Here is a 17,956-nt window from a genome sequence, read left to right on the forward strand (position 1 = left end):
AAAATAGATTACTGTTGTGTGAATTATACCTTTTTAGTGACAGAGAAAGAGAGACAGAGAGAGGAACAGATAGAAACAGACAGACAGGAAGGGAGAGAGATGACAAGCATCAATTCTTTGTGCGGCTCCTTTGTCTCCTTAGTTGTTCATTGATTGCTTTCTCATATGTGCCTTGACAGGGGGGCTACAGTAGAGCAAGTGACCCCTTGCTCGAGCCAGCGACCTTGAGCTCAAGCCATCAACCTTTGGGCTTCAAACCAGTGACCTTTGGGCTCAAACCAGCAACCATGGGGTCATGTCTATGACCCCATGCTCAAGCTGGTGACCCTGCGCTCAAGCTGGTAAACTCACATTCAAGATGAATGAGCTCACACTCAAGCTGGTGACCTTGGGGTTTTAAACCTGGGTCCTCTGCATCTCAGTCCAATGCTCTATTCACTGTGCCACTGCCTGATCGGGCTATATTATACCTTAATAAAGTTGTTCAAATGTCAGCAAGCCAATACATCTATCTACTATTTAGTGGATTAAGAGCTCAGGTAATGCTTTTCCTCACTCTAGTTCCAAATAGAGCTAGTAAGTTTCTATATCAGGCATAGAGGAGAAAATGTTATCTACATTTACCTCTTAACACTTTATATTTTTTATTCTCTATCCAAGTTAATAATTTAACCTTATGTGAAGAATAATCTGTTGGAGTACAGGCTTTAAAATAAAGTTAATTTCATAGTCATGACAAAATAATAATGCTATTAATAATATAATGATAGGAGTGACATCAGAGAAATGGTGCCATGAGGAGTATTCTGGATACCTCTCCCTAAAACTTCAACAAATTCAACAACTAGAGACAGAGAAACAATCTCAGGAGCATCTGAAATACATATACATCAAAGGTAAGATTAGGTGAAAAGGTGGCTGAATATATAATCCACTCTGAAGGAAATAAGACGGGGAATGGAGTATTCCACTTTCCTCACTGACCTGAGCAAGGGCTGCTCTCTTGAAACTGAGAGAAAGTGAGGGCTGGGGGCGTGGAAAAAGCTGGGCTAGGGCAGAGACATTCAAGCCAAGGAGAGAGTGTGCCCACGGCTCAGCCCATGTGGATGTAACACCAGCGGCAGACCCTGGCAGAGGTGGGCAAATAGTTGCCTTGTTTACTGCCGGTATCCTGGTTGGTGAGCGTGGGCAGTGTGCGAGTGGATCCACCTGGCACTTTGGGCATGAGTGCCTGTGTTCCCAGATGGAGGGGCTGGGTTGGAGACTGTCAGTAGTGACCCTCTGTGTGGGCTGTGACCAGAGTTTCTGAATAATCCTGGCTTCCCAAACACTAGCAAGTGGGAAGTGCACAAAAACCAGCTTCCCTACACCCGGACCTGTCTGGGTGTGGCACCTCCGCCAGCCATACAGGCTAACAAAGCACACCCCTGGGGAAGAGAACTGTGGAAGTGGTGGGTGAAAGGGCACACAGGCAGCTTGTAGACAGCCTCTGGAAAGCAGACCTGTGGAGTGCTTAGGCATACTAGACATGCCCGGAGGCTCATAGAAAGACCTAAAAGTCAATCGGCTCCGAGCCCTGCCTGATTATGCTGGTGGCTCTGGCTGGCAAAGCCTTACACAGAACCCTGTGTTGAGTGGGGATAGAGGGGGGATTTGGCAGCTCTTAGAGCCTCTTGCTCTCCAGGCAGTGGCTGGGGCAACTTCACAGTTAGGTCCCAGGCTGCTGGTTCAGGAAGGAGAGATTTAGAGGGATGCTCTGGGAAAATGGACTTTCCCATTGTCGGAGCCCACAAACGTTAATAAGCCCTGCCTACCAATGGGACTGAGGCTTAGTTTATGTCATCACCATAGTGACACAATAGCAATTCTCTGCCTAAGAGTGCCACAGGGGCAGAACCTGGGATACAGCACCTCCAGCCAAAAAGAGAGAGAAGAAAAAAAAAAGAAAAAGATAACTTCTAAAAACCAGAAAAAATCCAAAGTCTTTATAACTTTTCCCATTTTTTTCCTTGTACTTTTTATTTATTTATTTATTTTTTGTTTTGTTTCTGCCTTGGTCATTTTATCCTCTTTCCATTTTATTCTTTTCTTTACATTTTTAATGTTATTACCCATAGGTGTAACATTTTCCATTCTTTTTTTTCTATGAGTGTTACATTCCAAAAAACTTAACTCAATTCTTTTTCTCTCTCTTTTTGTTTCTTCTTTTCTCTTTCACTTTTTCTCTCATTTGAATCTAACCCACAAACAAATTATTTTATTCTGGATTCAAATTTTTTCTTTGTGACATTTTGTGTGCTTTATTATCTCACTTTTTATCACTTTGGCATTTCCCCCAACTCTGGCTCCCTATTTTATAGTTTTTGTGCCCCTTAATACAATAGAATTTTCATGTTTCACTGTATTTTTTCTCTCTTTCTCTTTTCTTTTACACTATATCTCTCATTCGACCATCATTTACAAACAAATTGTTGTATTCTTGATCCAAACTTTTTTCTTGTGGCATTTTGTGGGTTCTTGCCTCTTTTTTTGCCTCTTTGTCACTCCCCCCCCCCAACCCAGGCCCTCCATTCTATGTATTTTTGTTCCACTTAGCACAATAAAATTTTCAGTTTTTCACTGCATTTTCTCAAAAAAAATGTTTTTATCAACTCTTATTAGTGTTATTAACAATATCACTCTCAAATGCCATTAAAAAAAGAGAAATTGAATATTATGGATACAAAAAACTGTGCTGTAGCTCAGAATGATGAGAAAAAAAATCTATAGAAAAAAATTTCAATAGCTTAGAAACTTTGGAGTTAAATGACAGAGAATTTAAAATTGAAGTCCTAAAAATACTCAGGGATATACAAGAAAGCACAGAAAGGCAATTTAGGAAGCTCAAAAAATAGTTCAATAAACAGAAAGAATACTTCACCAAGAAAATTGAAACTATGAAAACTAATCAAAAAGAGATGAAAAATTCAATTCATGAACTGCAAAACGAGGTAACAAGCTTAGTCAATAGAACAGGCCAGATAGAGGAGAGAATTAGTGACATAGAAGACAGGCAACTGGAGGTATTACAGAGAGAAGAGGAGAGAGACTCACGAATTAAAAAAATGAGATAGCCCTATGAGAATTGTCTGACTTCATCAGAAAGAGCAAAATAAGAATAAGAAGTATATAAGAAGGAGAAGAGAGAAAAAATGGAATGGAGAACATATTCAAATAAATAATATATGAGAACATCCCAAGCCTGTGGAAAGAACTAAAGCCTCGAATTCAAGAAGCAAACAGAACACTGAATTATCTTAACCTTAACAAACCTACTCCAAGGCACATCATAATAAAACTGGCGCAAACCAATGACAAAGAAAAAAGTATCAAGGCAGCCAGGAAAAAGAAGAATACAATATATAAAAGAAAGCCCATTAGATTATCAACAGATTTCTCAGCAGAAACTCTACAAGGTAGAAGAGAGTTGACCCCAATATTTAAAGCTCTGAAAGAGAGGAACTTCTAGCCAAGAATACTATACCCATCAAAGTTATCCTTCAAATATGAAGGAGAAATAAAAACATTTACAGATACAGAAAAGATGAGGGAATTTATCACCAGAAAACCCCCACTTCAGGAAATACTAAAGGTTTTTTTTTTACCAGACACAAAGAACAAAACAATACAAAACTACAAGTAAAATCTCCATCAAGATCGTAATCAAAACAAGGTTAATCCGGGACAAAGAAATAAAAAAGGGGAGAGGACAAAGATTACAGTAGCAAAGGAGAATGGATTTCGGAAGCACTCATGAGATAATGTACTACAATGAACATAATATGTATGCTATCCATTACTTAATGGTAACCATCCCTGGAAAAACCAACACAGAAGTGCATGGCTTGAAAAAAGAAGTAACAGAGAAAAGAAGTATGGATTACAGCCAAACAAAAACAAATGATAGAAAAATAAAAGATAATAATCAAACAAGATACAAAACTATCGGAAAGCAATAGATAAAATGGCAATAGGAAACCCTCAAATGTCAATAATTACACTAAACATAAATGAATTGAACTCACCAATAAAAAGACATAGAGTAGCAGAATGGATTTAAAAAATCGAACTGTATGCTGCCTACAAGAAACACATCTAGCCTGACCTGTGGTGGCGCAGTGGATAAAACGTCGACCTGGAATGCTGAGGTCGCCGGTTCGAAACCCTGGGCTTGCCTGGTCAAGGCACATATGGGAGTTGATGCTTCCAGCTCCTCCCCTCGCTCTCTGTCTCTCCTCTCTCTCTCTTTCTCTCTCTCTCTCTCTCTCTCTCTCTCCCTCTCCTTTCTAAAATGAATAACAAAAAAAAAAAAAAAAAAAAAAGAAATACATCTAAGCTATAAGGATAAAAACATATTCAAAGTGAAAGGTTGGAAAACAATACTCCAAGTAAATAACATCCAAAAAAAGGCAGGTGTAGCAATACTCATATCTAACAATGCCGACTACAAGACAGCAAAGGTAATCAGAGACAAAAACGGTCATTTCATAATGATAAGGGGGACATCGAATCAAGAAGACGTAACACTTCTTAATATATATGCACCAAACCAAGGAGCACCAAATTATATAAGACAGCTACTGACTGACCTAAAAACAAAAACTGACAAAAATACAATCATACCTCAATATACCGCTGACGGCTCTAGGTTGTTTATCCAAACAGAAAATCAATGAAGAAATATTGGCCTTAAATGAAACACTAGAACAATTTGATATGATAGACATCTATAGCAGTGGTCCTCAACCCCAGGGCTTGCTTATAGTTTGCATTGGGGGCTGGGCAGCACCAGGTATATGTGGTCTGTGAAATTGCAAATTATTTTTCTGCTTGGGAAGGGCCATTGTTTTGCTAATGTTTGCTGGAGGAGAGGTTTTCGTGTCAGAAAGTTTTGAAAAGAGAGAGAAGAAGGAGAAGAAGCAGAAAAGAATCCATGTTTGCAGAGTGAGAGAGGAGAGAATGCAGAGTGCTGAAGAAGAAGCCATGTTGGCAGGGAAAGCAAAGGTGTGCAGATGGGGAAACAGAGATGAGGGGCTTTGCAAGCTCCGCTAAGACTGGTGGGGCCTTTGATTCTAGGAGAAACCGGAGAAGATTCTTCTGGTTGTGGAACCAGAGAACGTGTCAGTGGCTTTCGGAGCCCTGTGTGTTTGCTTGTTGGCCACTGTGAGACTTTAATAAAAGGAATGGCCCACAATTTTTTGGCTCCACTGTTTCTTTACTGTCTGTCCGAATTCTGTGAGAACCTGAACGTAAATGGCCACAATGCCGAGACTACTGACCATATAGCACACCAATAATTTTCAGATTGTTTCTTTTAATAGTATCCCATAATTCACATAGGCTTTCTTTACTCATTTTTATTCTTTTGTTGTTGTTGTTCTCTTATTATTGGATAATTTGAAACTTCCTGTCTTCTACTTCACAGATTCTTTATCAGAATTCAAATAGCAGATCTCCATGTCTTTGGAGTTGGTTATTGTGAAATTATTCTGTCCCTTTGTAATGTCATATTTACTTGATTTTACATGTTCCTTAAAGTTTTGCATGTCTGTCTTTGAATCTAAAGTAGTAGTCACTGACTGACTTCAAGAAATTCCTTTTGTCAGCCCTGGTAGTAGAGATTCTTAGGCTTTTTCGGAGACTTTATATATGGGCATGTGTACTTCACACTTCAAAAATTCTTGTATGCTTTCTTTTTACCATGCAAAGTCAGATCAAGTGCTGACATTTTTCCTTTTGTTTTCCCTAGGCAGTGCTTAATTCTCAAGTTTATGGTTTCTCTCAGACCTGCAGAGTTGAGCCAACTTACTAGCTGTGTGTGAAAACTCAAACTCACTGCAGTTGAGAACTGACATAGGGAACTGGCCACAGAGTGGGGGTGTGTACAGAGTGTAGAGGTTGCCTGTGGGACAGGTAGGGGATCCACTGGGGGTGCCCATGGGTGGGCCTCTTGATATGTATAAGAGTTCAAGATGCAGTTAAGTGGATCTACATCCTGTTGATATATTTTGTTTTGAATCCTGGCTATTGTTCTCCCATCTGCCCACTGATTTCCAGTTGTGTAGTTTATGACTCAGCGTTCTGGATGAAGAAAGAGAAAAGTAAGGATCTTTGGAAATGTCTCCACAGCTGGGGAACCTGGGTGCTCATTCATACATGACTTCCCCAGGGAGGGGGTAAAATAACATCTGAGAAGGGCCCCTTTGGCACTGGGCTATGTTACCTTTAGCACAGGTACCATGGGTAAAGCCAACCCATTCCTCGTGCCCTCCTCAATGGGCCAAATCTTTGGTTATTTTTGTTCCTGTGGTACACTAGAACATCTCCAGTGGACTCCAGGACTTCCACAAAGGCTCTCTCATGTGTGCATAGTTGCCTAAAATCAGTGTTCTGAAGGGACTCCTGGACCATGAAAAGGAGGGACTGGAGATGGTTCATTGGCTACTTCACAGTTTATGAGTTCCGTATGGATGTTGCCCTACACACAGGTGGACAAGACTCTTTCTGTTTTCCTTCGCAAATGGTGCTGGGGATAGAGCCAGAGTCAAATGGGCCTGTTGTTGTGACCTTAGGACAGTGGTTCTCAAACTTTTTGAATTTGGGGTGCATTTAAAATCCTACAAATAATTTTAGGCACACTATATACAAATTTCTGAGAAATATGTTATAATAATTGTCAAATATTAAAGAAAAATATAAAGTCCAAGCTTTTATGGTAATTAAATGAAATAAATACAACAATATTAAATTTATTCTGACATTTAAAAACATTTTTATGTTACATTTTTTGAGTTATGCTTTTTAGAATTTGTAAAAAGGATGTTAAAAATTAAAAAATGACAAAAAGTAATATTTTTATATATATAGATACATTCTTAGTAAGTTTTAGTAAATTTGGCAGGTCCCGGCACAAATGTGTTAAGTTTTTTCATTCTTGTGTTTATGAGAAACATGAGCCTGATCTGTCCTAGCAATTTCTTCAATGTTTGGGCATATATTTGAAAGGCAAACTCTCATTTCCTCAATACATTGAAGAATTCCTCTCTTTTTACTCTAATTGTGTTGAATGCAGAAAACCCCTACCATACATACCATCTTAACTTTACACCAAACAAAGGATAGAAGAAACTTGCCTCCAGTCTTTCCAGGGAACATGGGGGTAGTGTAAACAATCCAGCACCACAGCTTAATAGCCTTTTGCAACCTAATTAGGTAAGTGAGGTGGGGGGTTGGGCAGACTGTCAGCTTACAGCCAATTCCCCACACCTCTGTCCCTCAAAAATCTAAACTCCAAAAACCCTGTTGGTTTTTTGGTCCCCATCAGGAACATATTTTTCTGGAATACTATAGGGTGCACCTGGAAATCTTCTGGGGCACCCTGGGGCACATTTGAGAACCACTGCCTTAGGGTTATGGAACTGTTTCCAGATCTATAATCAGGACCATGGTCAGTAAGTTAATATGGGGAAAGTGGCTGTGTTAGGCTTGCTCATAGTTTTACTGGCTGCAAGCCCTTTGTGTAAATAGTGCAGGAGCATATGACAGCACTATTGTAATGATGCAAATATTTCCTCTCAAGGGGGGGGGGGATTCTTCCCTGCCACTGAGAGGTCTGGTAGGGTTTCTTTTTTACTCCCTGATCCCTTGCCCTCCATGGCTTAAAGCAGGTTTCTGCTTTTTCCTTGGTTTTCTTGTGGCTTGCCTGTCTTGGTGAGATGCCAATTAACAGAATGGCCCACCATCCTCCAGCTCCATCCACTGTTTCATTATCATTTGCCCAAATTCAGTGAGAACCTGCATGGTCATGGTGGCGGCCATTGGCCTTACAGTCAGCCTAGTGGGTGCAGGCCGACATTTCAAAACAGCTTTCTTTGTTTTAAGACTGCACTGGGGTTTCACAATCTCCCGAGTTGTGGAGCTATATCCCCAGTTCCCACAAAAGTACTTTTATCTGTGGATAGAGGCCAGATTATTATTGCTGAAGTGGGGATATACAATCGAGGGATGTCTTATTAGGCTATCTTGCTCAGACTTTGTTTTTGTGAGTTGTTTACAATCTGGTGGGGAATGGGAGAGAAACTGAAACATAAAAGATCAATACAAAAGGTGTGAGAAATGCTAGATAAATGTAGACTTGGGTACTATGGGGTACTATGAGAGACAAGGAGAGTGGATACTCTTGTAATAAATTATGTAAACCAACCTTGTCCACGGTTTCTCTGTGCCTGACTTCTTAGGTCAGCTTAAAACTCAGCTTGATGACTTAGCCTGACTAGTGGTAGCACAGTGCATGGAGTGTTAACCTGGAACCGGAAGGTCCCCAGTTCAAAACCCCGATGTCCCAGCTTGAGCTCAGGATCATTGACATGATACCAAGGTTGCTGGCTTGAGCAAGAGGTCACTGGCTCGGCTTGAGTCCCCTGGTCAAGGCACGCATGAGAAGCAATTAATGAATAATCAAAGTGAAGCAACTATGAGTTGGTGCTTTTCATCTCTCTCTTCCTTCTTTCTCTCTCCCTTCCTCTTTACTCTCTCTAAAAAACAAATGAACAAACACCTCAGCCTGATAGTTTCAAATGCCTCATGCAATTTGCTTATCAAGGTTAGTCTCATATCTGTGCAAAGAAGTACTAGAAATTCCCATTGCTTGCAAAATTATATCTCACAAAGTTTTAATTCTCATGGCTGCTTGATGTTTTTAATTGCATTACTCAGAATAGATAACTTTAATTTATTCATATTTGATCTAAATAGTTGTGGGAGAGGTAATGTTTTAAGATGTACAAATTACTTAACCTGAAATGTACATATATTCTTCCGAAAGTTGGTTCATATGATGGGAAGAAAAGAAAGAGTATGAAGAAAGAGTTGGTAAGTGGATCAGTGGAAAGCTTACAATAAAATAGGAATAAAGATAACCGAAGGAAAGGGGAAATGTGCAGAAAACCATTTAAGTTATTTTGTTTGAGAATCATCCCCACATTACATGTAAGTGCTGGTAACAAGGACTGTTCCTGCTTTAAGTTAATGATGATGTGGCCCCGGAAGGGCCAGGAGCTTCAGCAAAGCAAAACATGTGAACAACTTATTGGCCTCTTGCGCTGTCAAGAATGTTGACATCCCTTCATTGTGGCCTGAAACCTGTCTTCTGTTCTCACTCTCCTCCTACAGTGATTGCTATTCCATTGATTCTGTGGCTTCACTCCCGCTCAGTGTGATTTTTAAGCACACGGACAGTGTTCCGACTAAACTTAGGTGTTTTAATGGCATTTTTTTCTAAAAAATTACTTTAGTTGAATCACTTGAGTCTTGAAAAACTACCTCCTCTACCCAGAAGTAGAGGACTTTCAGGATTCTGGCTCTTAGGAATAGTGATAATAATTAATCATTAGACTTAGGTCCATCCTATCATTCCTTTGAGACAGATTTCTGTATTTCTCAAAGGGTGAATGAATCATGGACCACCTGCCTCAGAAATCACCTGGTATGGCTTATTAAAATGGTAGATTCCTGATTCTATTCCAGAACATAGTATCTGAGAATGGCTCAGGGGGTCAAGAAAAAGATAAGCTTGAGAACAACTGCAAGGGCATGTTGAAACAGAGCATCAGGGCTGCATTGAGTAGGCACTCATTAGGGCCAGAGGACACTTGTCAAGAGATGGATGGCCAAGGTGGACATTATGTCTTGCAGCTGCCGTTCCAACAAAGGATGCTTTGACACAGACAGTGGGGGGAAGTGGTTGCTGACCCCACACCAGGACTGACTTCCACTCCATAGGAATTTGCTGAGCACTTCCTGTGTACTCATCAGTGAGCCAATAGCTATTGAGGAGCACAGAAATGAACCAGGGCTTTTCCCTTGAGGAACTTGTGGCTTAGTTGAGGAACTTGTGGTTTGGTTGGAGAGCCCTTGGAGAGGAGTCCAAGAAGGGCGAGTGATAAGATAGCATCACACTCAATGGGATGCAAACAATGAAGGGAGAAAGTACATATATGCTAGAATTTTTATAAATAGAATTACTGCTCTGATTGTCACTATATGCTCTAAGAGTTAAAAATAGTCACACCTACCCCTCATGCCAGGATCACTGTCAGAGACATCCTTTGTAACACAATTCCACTGTGTGTTCTCCTGCAGGCCTGTGGGTGTGGGCACTAAAAAGGACACTGGCTGTGATGGGGAGGCCTCAAAACTTCCTTTGTCTAATGTTTTCTTTGCATTGTTGAAGGGCAACACAAATCTGTGCCATCTGCCAGAATGAATGACAACTTTCCTTGGACTGCACTCAAATTAAATTCCTACTTTGTATATTAATTCATTGCTGTCCTTGTTCTACCTCTTGCCATTGTTTTTGTCCAGTGTGCTGGGGTACAGCATCTGATAATCGGAGACAGGAGTGCTTGACACATAGTGAGAGCTCAATAAATGTTTGTTATCACTGTGATTGTATGGTACTGCGCTATTGTTCTCATCATTTCCTTCTCCAATGCGCAAAGTTATATAAGAATATGAAGATATACTGCTTCTCATGGAACTGTAGCAATGAAGAAATGTCAAAGGTCATGAAATATAATTGAATTAATTTGATATTAGAATGCACTTTACTATATTCCCGACAAATGTCCAACCAGATGCTCAGTTAGTCCTGTCCTTTCCACTACATCTTGTCTCCTGTGTCAGCTCAAAACACTACTAGAGAATGTGAACAAAGTCCCTGGGCTACATGTGAAGCTGTATCCAGATCCTATGCTCCATAGAGGGCCCGGGAGCTTAGTATGTTTCAAATGCAAAGCTGGGCATGGCTCCCTTGACATAACTGTGGCTGTTTCCTCCTCAGCAGAAGCTGGGGCTGGCACTTGAACTTGGCTTTGCCATTTTGGCAGCCAGCTCTCATGTTCTTGTAAGTCCCCTCTCTTCAGCGGTACTTGGAGCCGGCTGGCTGTCAGTGCCTTCCCCTAACACACTTCTTCAGCCTTATGCTTTTGGATAGACCTTATCTGCTGTGTGTAGGTGTGTTGCATGTGTATTTTGGGGGGATTTGTAGAAGCAGAAATGGAAGTTCACAGGCTCCAAGCTTTTGTCTTGGGGTCAGAACATCTAGATTCAACTCAACTCAGGCTTGCTGGTGGCCTTGGGCTGCTCGGTTAATATGCCTGAGCCTCAATCTTCTCATTTCTAGAGTGGAGACAATAATAATTATGATGTAGTTTCTAGGAGGATTAAAAGAGATGGTGTGTGCTGAAGTGCTTAGCACAGCACTTGTTTCTCAGAAGACGCTCATTTCAATCCCTCACAAACCGAGGCTTCCCTGGGCTTGGCTGAGGTTGTGAAGCCAGAGAGAGTCAACAGTGAAGATCGTTGGCAAAGGAAATGCCTCCAGCTGTTTCCACAAGGGCGTGGGAGATGGATATTAACTTGAAATTAGGGGGATGTGGGTGAGGGTGAAAAAAAATTTTGGACCCGGACAAGACTTGAGAAATGATGGTGTTCATGTCCTTCATTTCACATATGCGCACAACTACACCCAGATGGCAAGACCCGTGCTCAGCCCTGCTGTCCTTCCATTGTTTGGCGCTGCCTCCTTTTCTCTCCTGGTTGCTCAGAGGTGTTTCTCTTGAGTCTGTCTACTGCCTTAAATGTGCAGTCTAGTTGAATGTGACAGATAAAAACAAAAACGAAACAAAACCACTCTCTCTTCCTTATGTAGTCCTAGATTTGTCCATGGCACAGAAAGGGGGACTTAGGGGTGAAGAGAATGAGGGAGCCCACAGGCTACATTCACTGCCCCCTTCTGCTTTCCTATCCCCCGCCCTCCACGCCAGCGCATAGCTGCCAGCATCCATCATGTCACATGCCCAGTTCTAGCTTCTCTGCCCTCTGGGGCCAGAGCGAGGATTTGCATTAATGTCAGAGGAGGCCAAGTTCAATGTGAATTCTTGCCTGTCATGCTGCTCATGACCCGCAGCTTCACCCAAAGCGCTTTCCCAGTTTATTTCTCTTGTTTTTTCTTGAGAGAATTTCACCAGTTTATAAACTTCATCTTGAACATATTGCAGACAAAGAATCCTTGTTTTTCTAAATGGGATGAAGTTTGAAATACTGACATGATTCAAGAGGACCACAGATGACTGGTCAAAGCATACTTTTAATATGTAGGAGCTCTACATTTGACAGTGGGAAATTAATTATAGACTTTAGATGCATCAGAAAAGGTAACTCTTAGGAAAGTTTTATGTCCAAGCATGAGGTCTCAGAAAGATTCCCTTTAAGATAAATAAAGAAACGATCCCTTCTATTTATCTGACAGATTGACGGGGCAGAGTATGCTGTGCCCAAGGCAGGCACAAGGGAACTGACTGAACTTGGGACCCAACAGGTGGTTTTCATTTTAGCTGTGCTACTTTGTGACCTTGGCTAATTACTTAATGCTTCTAATCCTCAGGAGCATCACCTATAAAATGGGGAGGAGGTGCACAAAATAAAGATTTGAGATTAGGGAAATCTATAACAGCACTTATTATGTGCCTGGTTTATAGCTGTACTTGTTCCTTTCCCTTCCTTTCTTTTGTCTTCCCTTATCTTGTTTTGTTTTGTCTTTATTCACAAATCATGAAGACTTTCTTGGTGATAAAGTCAGGCTTATACACGAGCAGAAAAAGCAACCATCTTTATCAAGCTTTAGTATTTGAAACAAGCTAAGAAGCCTGTCTACTTAAAATTACACCCCTGGTTTCCCCTTTAACTTGCCCCAGGCTTTGTCCCAATATCTAACTTCTATGAGTCAGCCACTTTCTGTAAGGTTAAAACACAGAAGGCCTCTGTTGTACAAATGCTGTCTGGCTTCAGAGCACTAACGGAATGCAGGCCTTTGGCAAATTTTAACCAATATGATGAGGAGGGAAAAAAATAGGCCACATGAAAATTTTGTTTAATGGAGAAGGGAAGGTAAAGAAGGAAGCAAAGAGTAGATTGCTGCTGTTGGGGTGGAGAGGTCTAGAAGAAATCACAGTAGAGCCTCATCGATGTCCATGGGATGGGCAGCAGTGGTGGGAGGCATGGTCACCCATGAGGAAGGCGGACCAAGGGCAGAGTGTGTGAAAGAACAAAGGTCCAGTAGCTCAGCAACTTGGGACTTGTCATGGACGGAAGTTTAGTTTTTTCCTTTATGTGCTTTCATTTCTGCATTTACATTTCAGCTGCCAAAAATGTTCACAGAGATAAAGAGACTGGAGCTCCCCCTCCCCCCTCTTTTTTAACATCAAAGGTTAACTCTTTGGCAAATGATCACTTGGTATGCACTTAATGGCACCATGGTGTCCAATTCAGCCCATTTGAATGAAGTATATTTCCCCAGGAGAACTTGATTCACTCTGGCTTGATGGCTCTAGGAAATAATTTTAGCTTCTAGGGAGGATATACTCCTCCTTCTCTGCTCCATCTCGTTTGCTGTCACAAATACCAATGCAAGGATTTAAACACAAAATCAAGAGCTATTTTATCTCGCTTTTCATTAGAATTTATACACACAGCACATACCTCTTATAAAATTGTACCAAAAATAAAAGATGACTGTGAATAGCTACATATTAATGTATTTGCACATTATGTTGACATACTTAAAGACATGAGCTCTGGGTTGTTAATAAAGCATAATTGGCCTAGGAAATATTGATAACGTTTCAGACAGCCTCTTGTTAATGTTTAAATGTATTTTTGCATCTCATTTTCATTTGGAAAAGAGAGATGTAACAATTTAGGTTCTAATAATCAAATGGTTCTGCTGCTACCCAGACACTGTCACTTACACACCATGATTATGCTGATGGATCTTTCCAATTTTGTCAGCCTCTTCTGTGTCATTATTCCTTCAGCTGGTTAGTTTCTGGCTTTCATATCAGCCCCAAAGAGAAATAGTTAACAGTGCTTGCATTTCTGTTGCTAATCTTCAGTTTATTAGATCTTCCCCTATAATTGCATTTCAGGGACTCTACTCAGCTGCTGGAGTAGTTGGTGTGTATCAGGGATTGTTTTAAGACTTGGGGATGGTAATCCTGGGCTTTACAAAGTAAGACAAATGTGGTATGGGAGGAAAATAGATTGCTGATGGCGAGGCTTAGTAAGAAACATTTGTTTTCCTTCCAGCTTGGTTGTTAAATGAAATTATGACTTTGAGGAACAGTGGCTCCAAATTCTTGATTGCTGCCCTGAAAGCACATTCAGCTAGGATTGTAAACTGGGTCCTTTCCTTTCCTCTGCCAGTGGCTGGCACCCTGATGAAGACTGCTGTCAGTTTAAGATAAATCAAATTTCAAACATATTTATTTTTCAGATTGGACAGCCAAAATTAGTACAAGGAATGTCAGTCTATTGCCAGATCTGTCAATATAAAGTTTAGATCATAGTTAACTGGTGCCAGTTTAGTTAACTATCTGACAAAAAAGGCTCATAATATGCCATGAAGAATGATTTCATTCTTCGAGTGATAGATGCTCAAAGCCATAAGGGTTGCTGAATCCAACACCAGTCCTTTTAAAAAGGACTTGATAACATGGAATGATGGAAGGAAGGAAAGCTTGATCTGGAAATAGACAGAGGTTGACACTTCCCATCTTTATTTTATACAACTTATAGGCTAGTATAATAAAAAGCCCAACGCTCCCTCAGTTTGGAGCCATGCAGACATTTATCATGTGATAAAATAGCCTCTTGGTTAGTTCAAGTTGCTTCTAAGGGTTTTGTTGATATCTTATTAAATTCCTGAATGACAGTGAAGGCTCAAGATGATTTCAGAATAGACATCCTTTGTTGCATTTTGTTAGAGTAAGCTCATTTGTGTTAATAAATAGAAGCAAAAACTATAATTATTCTTACAGTTTGTTACCTAGCTTTTCACGAATCCAAGGCAGATGTTCATTGCTTTCCTCTACATGACAATTCAGGGATTCATGCACTTTTTATTTTGCAGCTATACCATCCTCTGATCTAGACCACTGGGTCTCAAACTTGAGTGTATATTTGAATCACCTGGGGAGCTTGTTAAAATGCAGATTCTGTTTCAGGAGGTCTGGGATTTTGCGTATCTAGTAAGTGGCAGGTGATGCTAATGCTTCTGACTCATGGACCAGATCTGAAAAGCAAGAACCTAAAGTATCTCATTGTCAACTGCGTCCAGCTGGTGGAAGAGACAAGAGCGGGGAGCATGTGGGGAGTTCTGTGGACCAGGCTGGGAAGCAGCATACATTGTATCTGCTCACATTTTACTGACCAGAACTCAGAAGATGGCAGTACCTAACTCATGGGAGGCCAGGAAATATAGGTCAGCTCTGTGTTCAAGAACAGGACGAGCTTGCAGAATTAGGCAATTTCAGGTGCTAGAGCTCATTTATTTTTATGAACGCATGATAATCCAAACAAAACAAAACAAAACAAAACATCCCCACTAGATGTTCCTTTACCCTAAGCTTTCTCAATATAAAAAAAAGTTGAGCTTGACCAGGCAGTGGCACAGTGGATAGGATGTTGGCCTGGGATGCTGAGGACCCAGGTTCGAAACCCCAGGGTTTCTGGCTTGAGTGTGGGCTCACCTGCTTGAGCTTGGGATCATAGACATGACCCCATGGTTGCTGTCTTGAGCAAGGGGTCACTCGCTGTGCTGGAGCCCCCCAGTTAAGGCACATATGAGAAAACAATTAGTGAACAACTAAGGTGTTGCCACGAAGAATTGGTGCTTCTCATCTTTCTCCCTTCTTTTCTGTCTGTCCTCTCTTTGTTTCTGTCTGTATCTCTCTTTCCCGCTAAAAAAAAAAGTTGACAGTTTGTTAACTCTCTCTCTCTGTCTTTTTTTTTTTTTTTTTTTTAAAGAAGCCCAAAGCTTCTTTAGGGCCTGGTTTCATTTATCTTGTGGATTAGAGATAGGTTTGTTATGCCGGTAGCTGAGGCCAGTCAGGTCCACGTTGGATTCTGGCAGATGATAGAGAAACTGGGAAGCTGGAAAGCATTGGGTAGAACCTCTTTCCTGGTACACAAACAGCAAGCATGGCCCCTCACAGTGGCAGGCAGGCCATCCACCATCCACAGTCCCCTTGAGCACAAGCACCCACAGCCTTATTAGGCCATACACATGTGGTACTGTCACGTGCTCACGTACCAATCAGGCAAAGTGCTTGCAGCCAGTAAACCAGCGAGCAAGCCTAACACCTTTGCCCCACAAGGTTGCATCCTCATTTCCACCCTTCAAACACTTAGGTATGCAGGACAGATGTGACTTCTGTGTAGCAGACAGAGAACTGGTTCTGATGTCACCATCAGCCTCCTTCTAGAGCCCTCTCTGTTTTTTCCTGCTGCCGAAGCCCATGACTCATCTGCTTTTCCATTCTTCCTGCAGGATCAATCTTCTCACGTAACCAAGTAGAGTTTTCTCCTAGCCTTGTGCTGTGTTTGTATTAATCTGGTGCATTTTTCTTTAAAGAATTCAAGATCCATTTAGACCATGTAATTCATTTTAAATAACTTACTAAAAATTTAGCTGAACTCAAACTACAAAGACAATTTCAAACAAATGTTTGAAATTTCACATGTTATAAGAGCTGATCCTCAAATAGGCACAGAGGGGAATGTCTGGGAGTTTGTGCGTGACATGCTTGTTTGATTCCAGCTAGCGGCCATCAGGGTATAATTCATCATTATCTTCTGATGCTGAAAGAAAAGGTAAAAAAGTGGAGACCTATCTTATTCTTACTATTTCATGCAAACTAGAGAAAAAAAACCCCAAAGCTTTTATAGGTTTTGTAATTATATCTCTCCAATTTAGGTGTAGTCTGCATGCTAGTTAAAATTATAGCAATTGGTGATTTTTCAAGACTAATATATGTGTTTAGTTTATAAAGCCTGCCCTAATAAAATAAAGAAAATTGTTGTTATTCTTGTTTTCTTATGTATCTGGATGAAATCATTTAGTCAGCCTCCAAGAAATCTATAACAAAAAAATTTTAAGATTTCACTAATAAACTTGAAATTCCTTCCCTCCGTTTCCAAAGGATGTATTCTACTTTGTGGTCCATTTGTACAAAAATTATCTTAGAATATGTGATAACAATCTGGGACAAAAATTCTGTTTGATAGGTGATGGGAGATACAAAGCCCTCTACCTCAAGGATCCCACCCCAAACCTGCCCAGCGTTGGAGTTCCAGCCACCGCCTATGCCAGTTTCTCTCTATAAGAGTGGCTTTCCTCACAAATGTTTGGGAGAATGAGAGTTAGTTGCACCTTAGCTCTTGAGTCATCTGCTAAATCTGCTTTCAAGGCCAGTCCTACCTTGTTGGTTCCAATTGCACTGTCATCCTTCATTTACTTTGCTCTGATTACTGCCTTAGACAATAGACTTCTCAAAAGCTTCCAGAAGGGTGCTCAAAGCCATTCTATAGTTTCTTTTCCTGCCCTGCTCCTTGGTTTTCCACTCTTCCAAATGTACACTGGCTAGGCATATACAACTTGTCTAATGTGTTGGGGAAACTACATTGTAAGAAGAGAAAAATTTTAATTTTGTGCCTCAAGTAAGAGTTCTTATCATCGAAAGAAAAAAACCAGGCATTTAAATGCTTTTTGAGTGTTGTCTCAGCAAATGTCCCAGTTCCTATCCTGCTCCTTGACCTTATTATCCCCTTCCAGTAAGAAAAAAATGTCTCTTTCCTTAACAAACAAACAAAAAACAAACTGTACAGGATGTATCTTTGCTTTTGTTAGGCTCAATATCACCTTTCCCTTTCATTTGGTAGCAGAACCCAGTAGTTTCCAGCACTCCACTTCCCTAGCCTTTGAGATTTCAGGCTTCAGTAAGATCTCATGGCCAGGACTGGTACAGGATTGGCAGGAGAATCTAAAGTGTGCTTTGCATTCTTGGTTCAGTAGACACAT

This window comes from Saccopteryx bilineata, chromosome 5 (assembly GCF_036850765.1).
Source record: "Saccopteryx bilineata isolate mSacBil1 chromosome 5, mSacBil1_pri_phased_curated, whole genome shotgun sequence".
Classification (NCBI taxonomy): Eukaryota; Metazoa; Chordata; class Mammalia; order Chiroptera; family Emballonuridae; genus Saccopteryx; species Saccopteryx bilineata.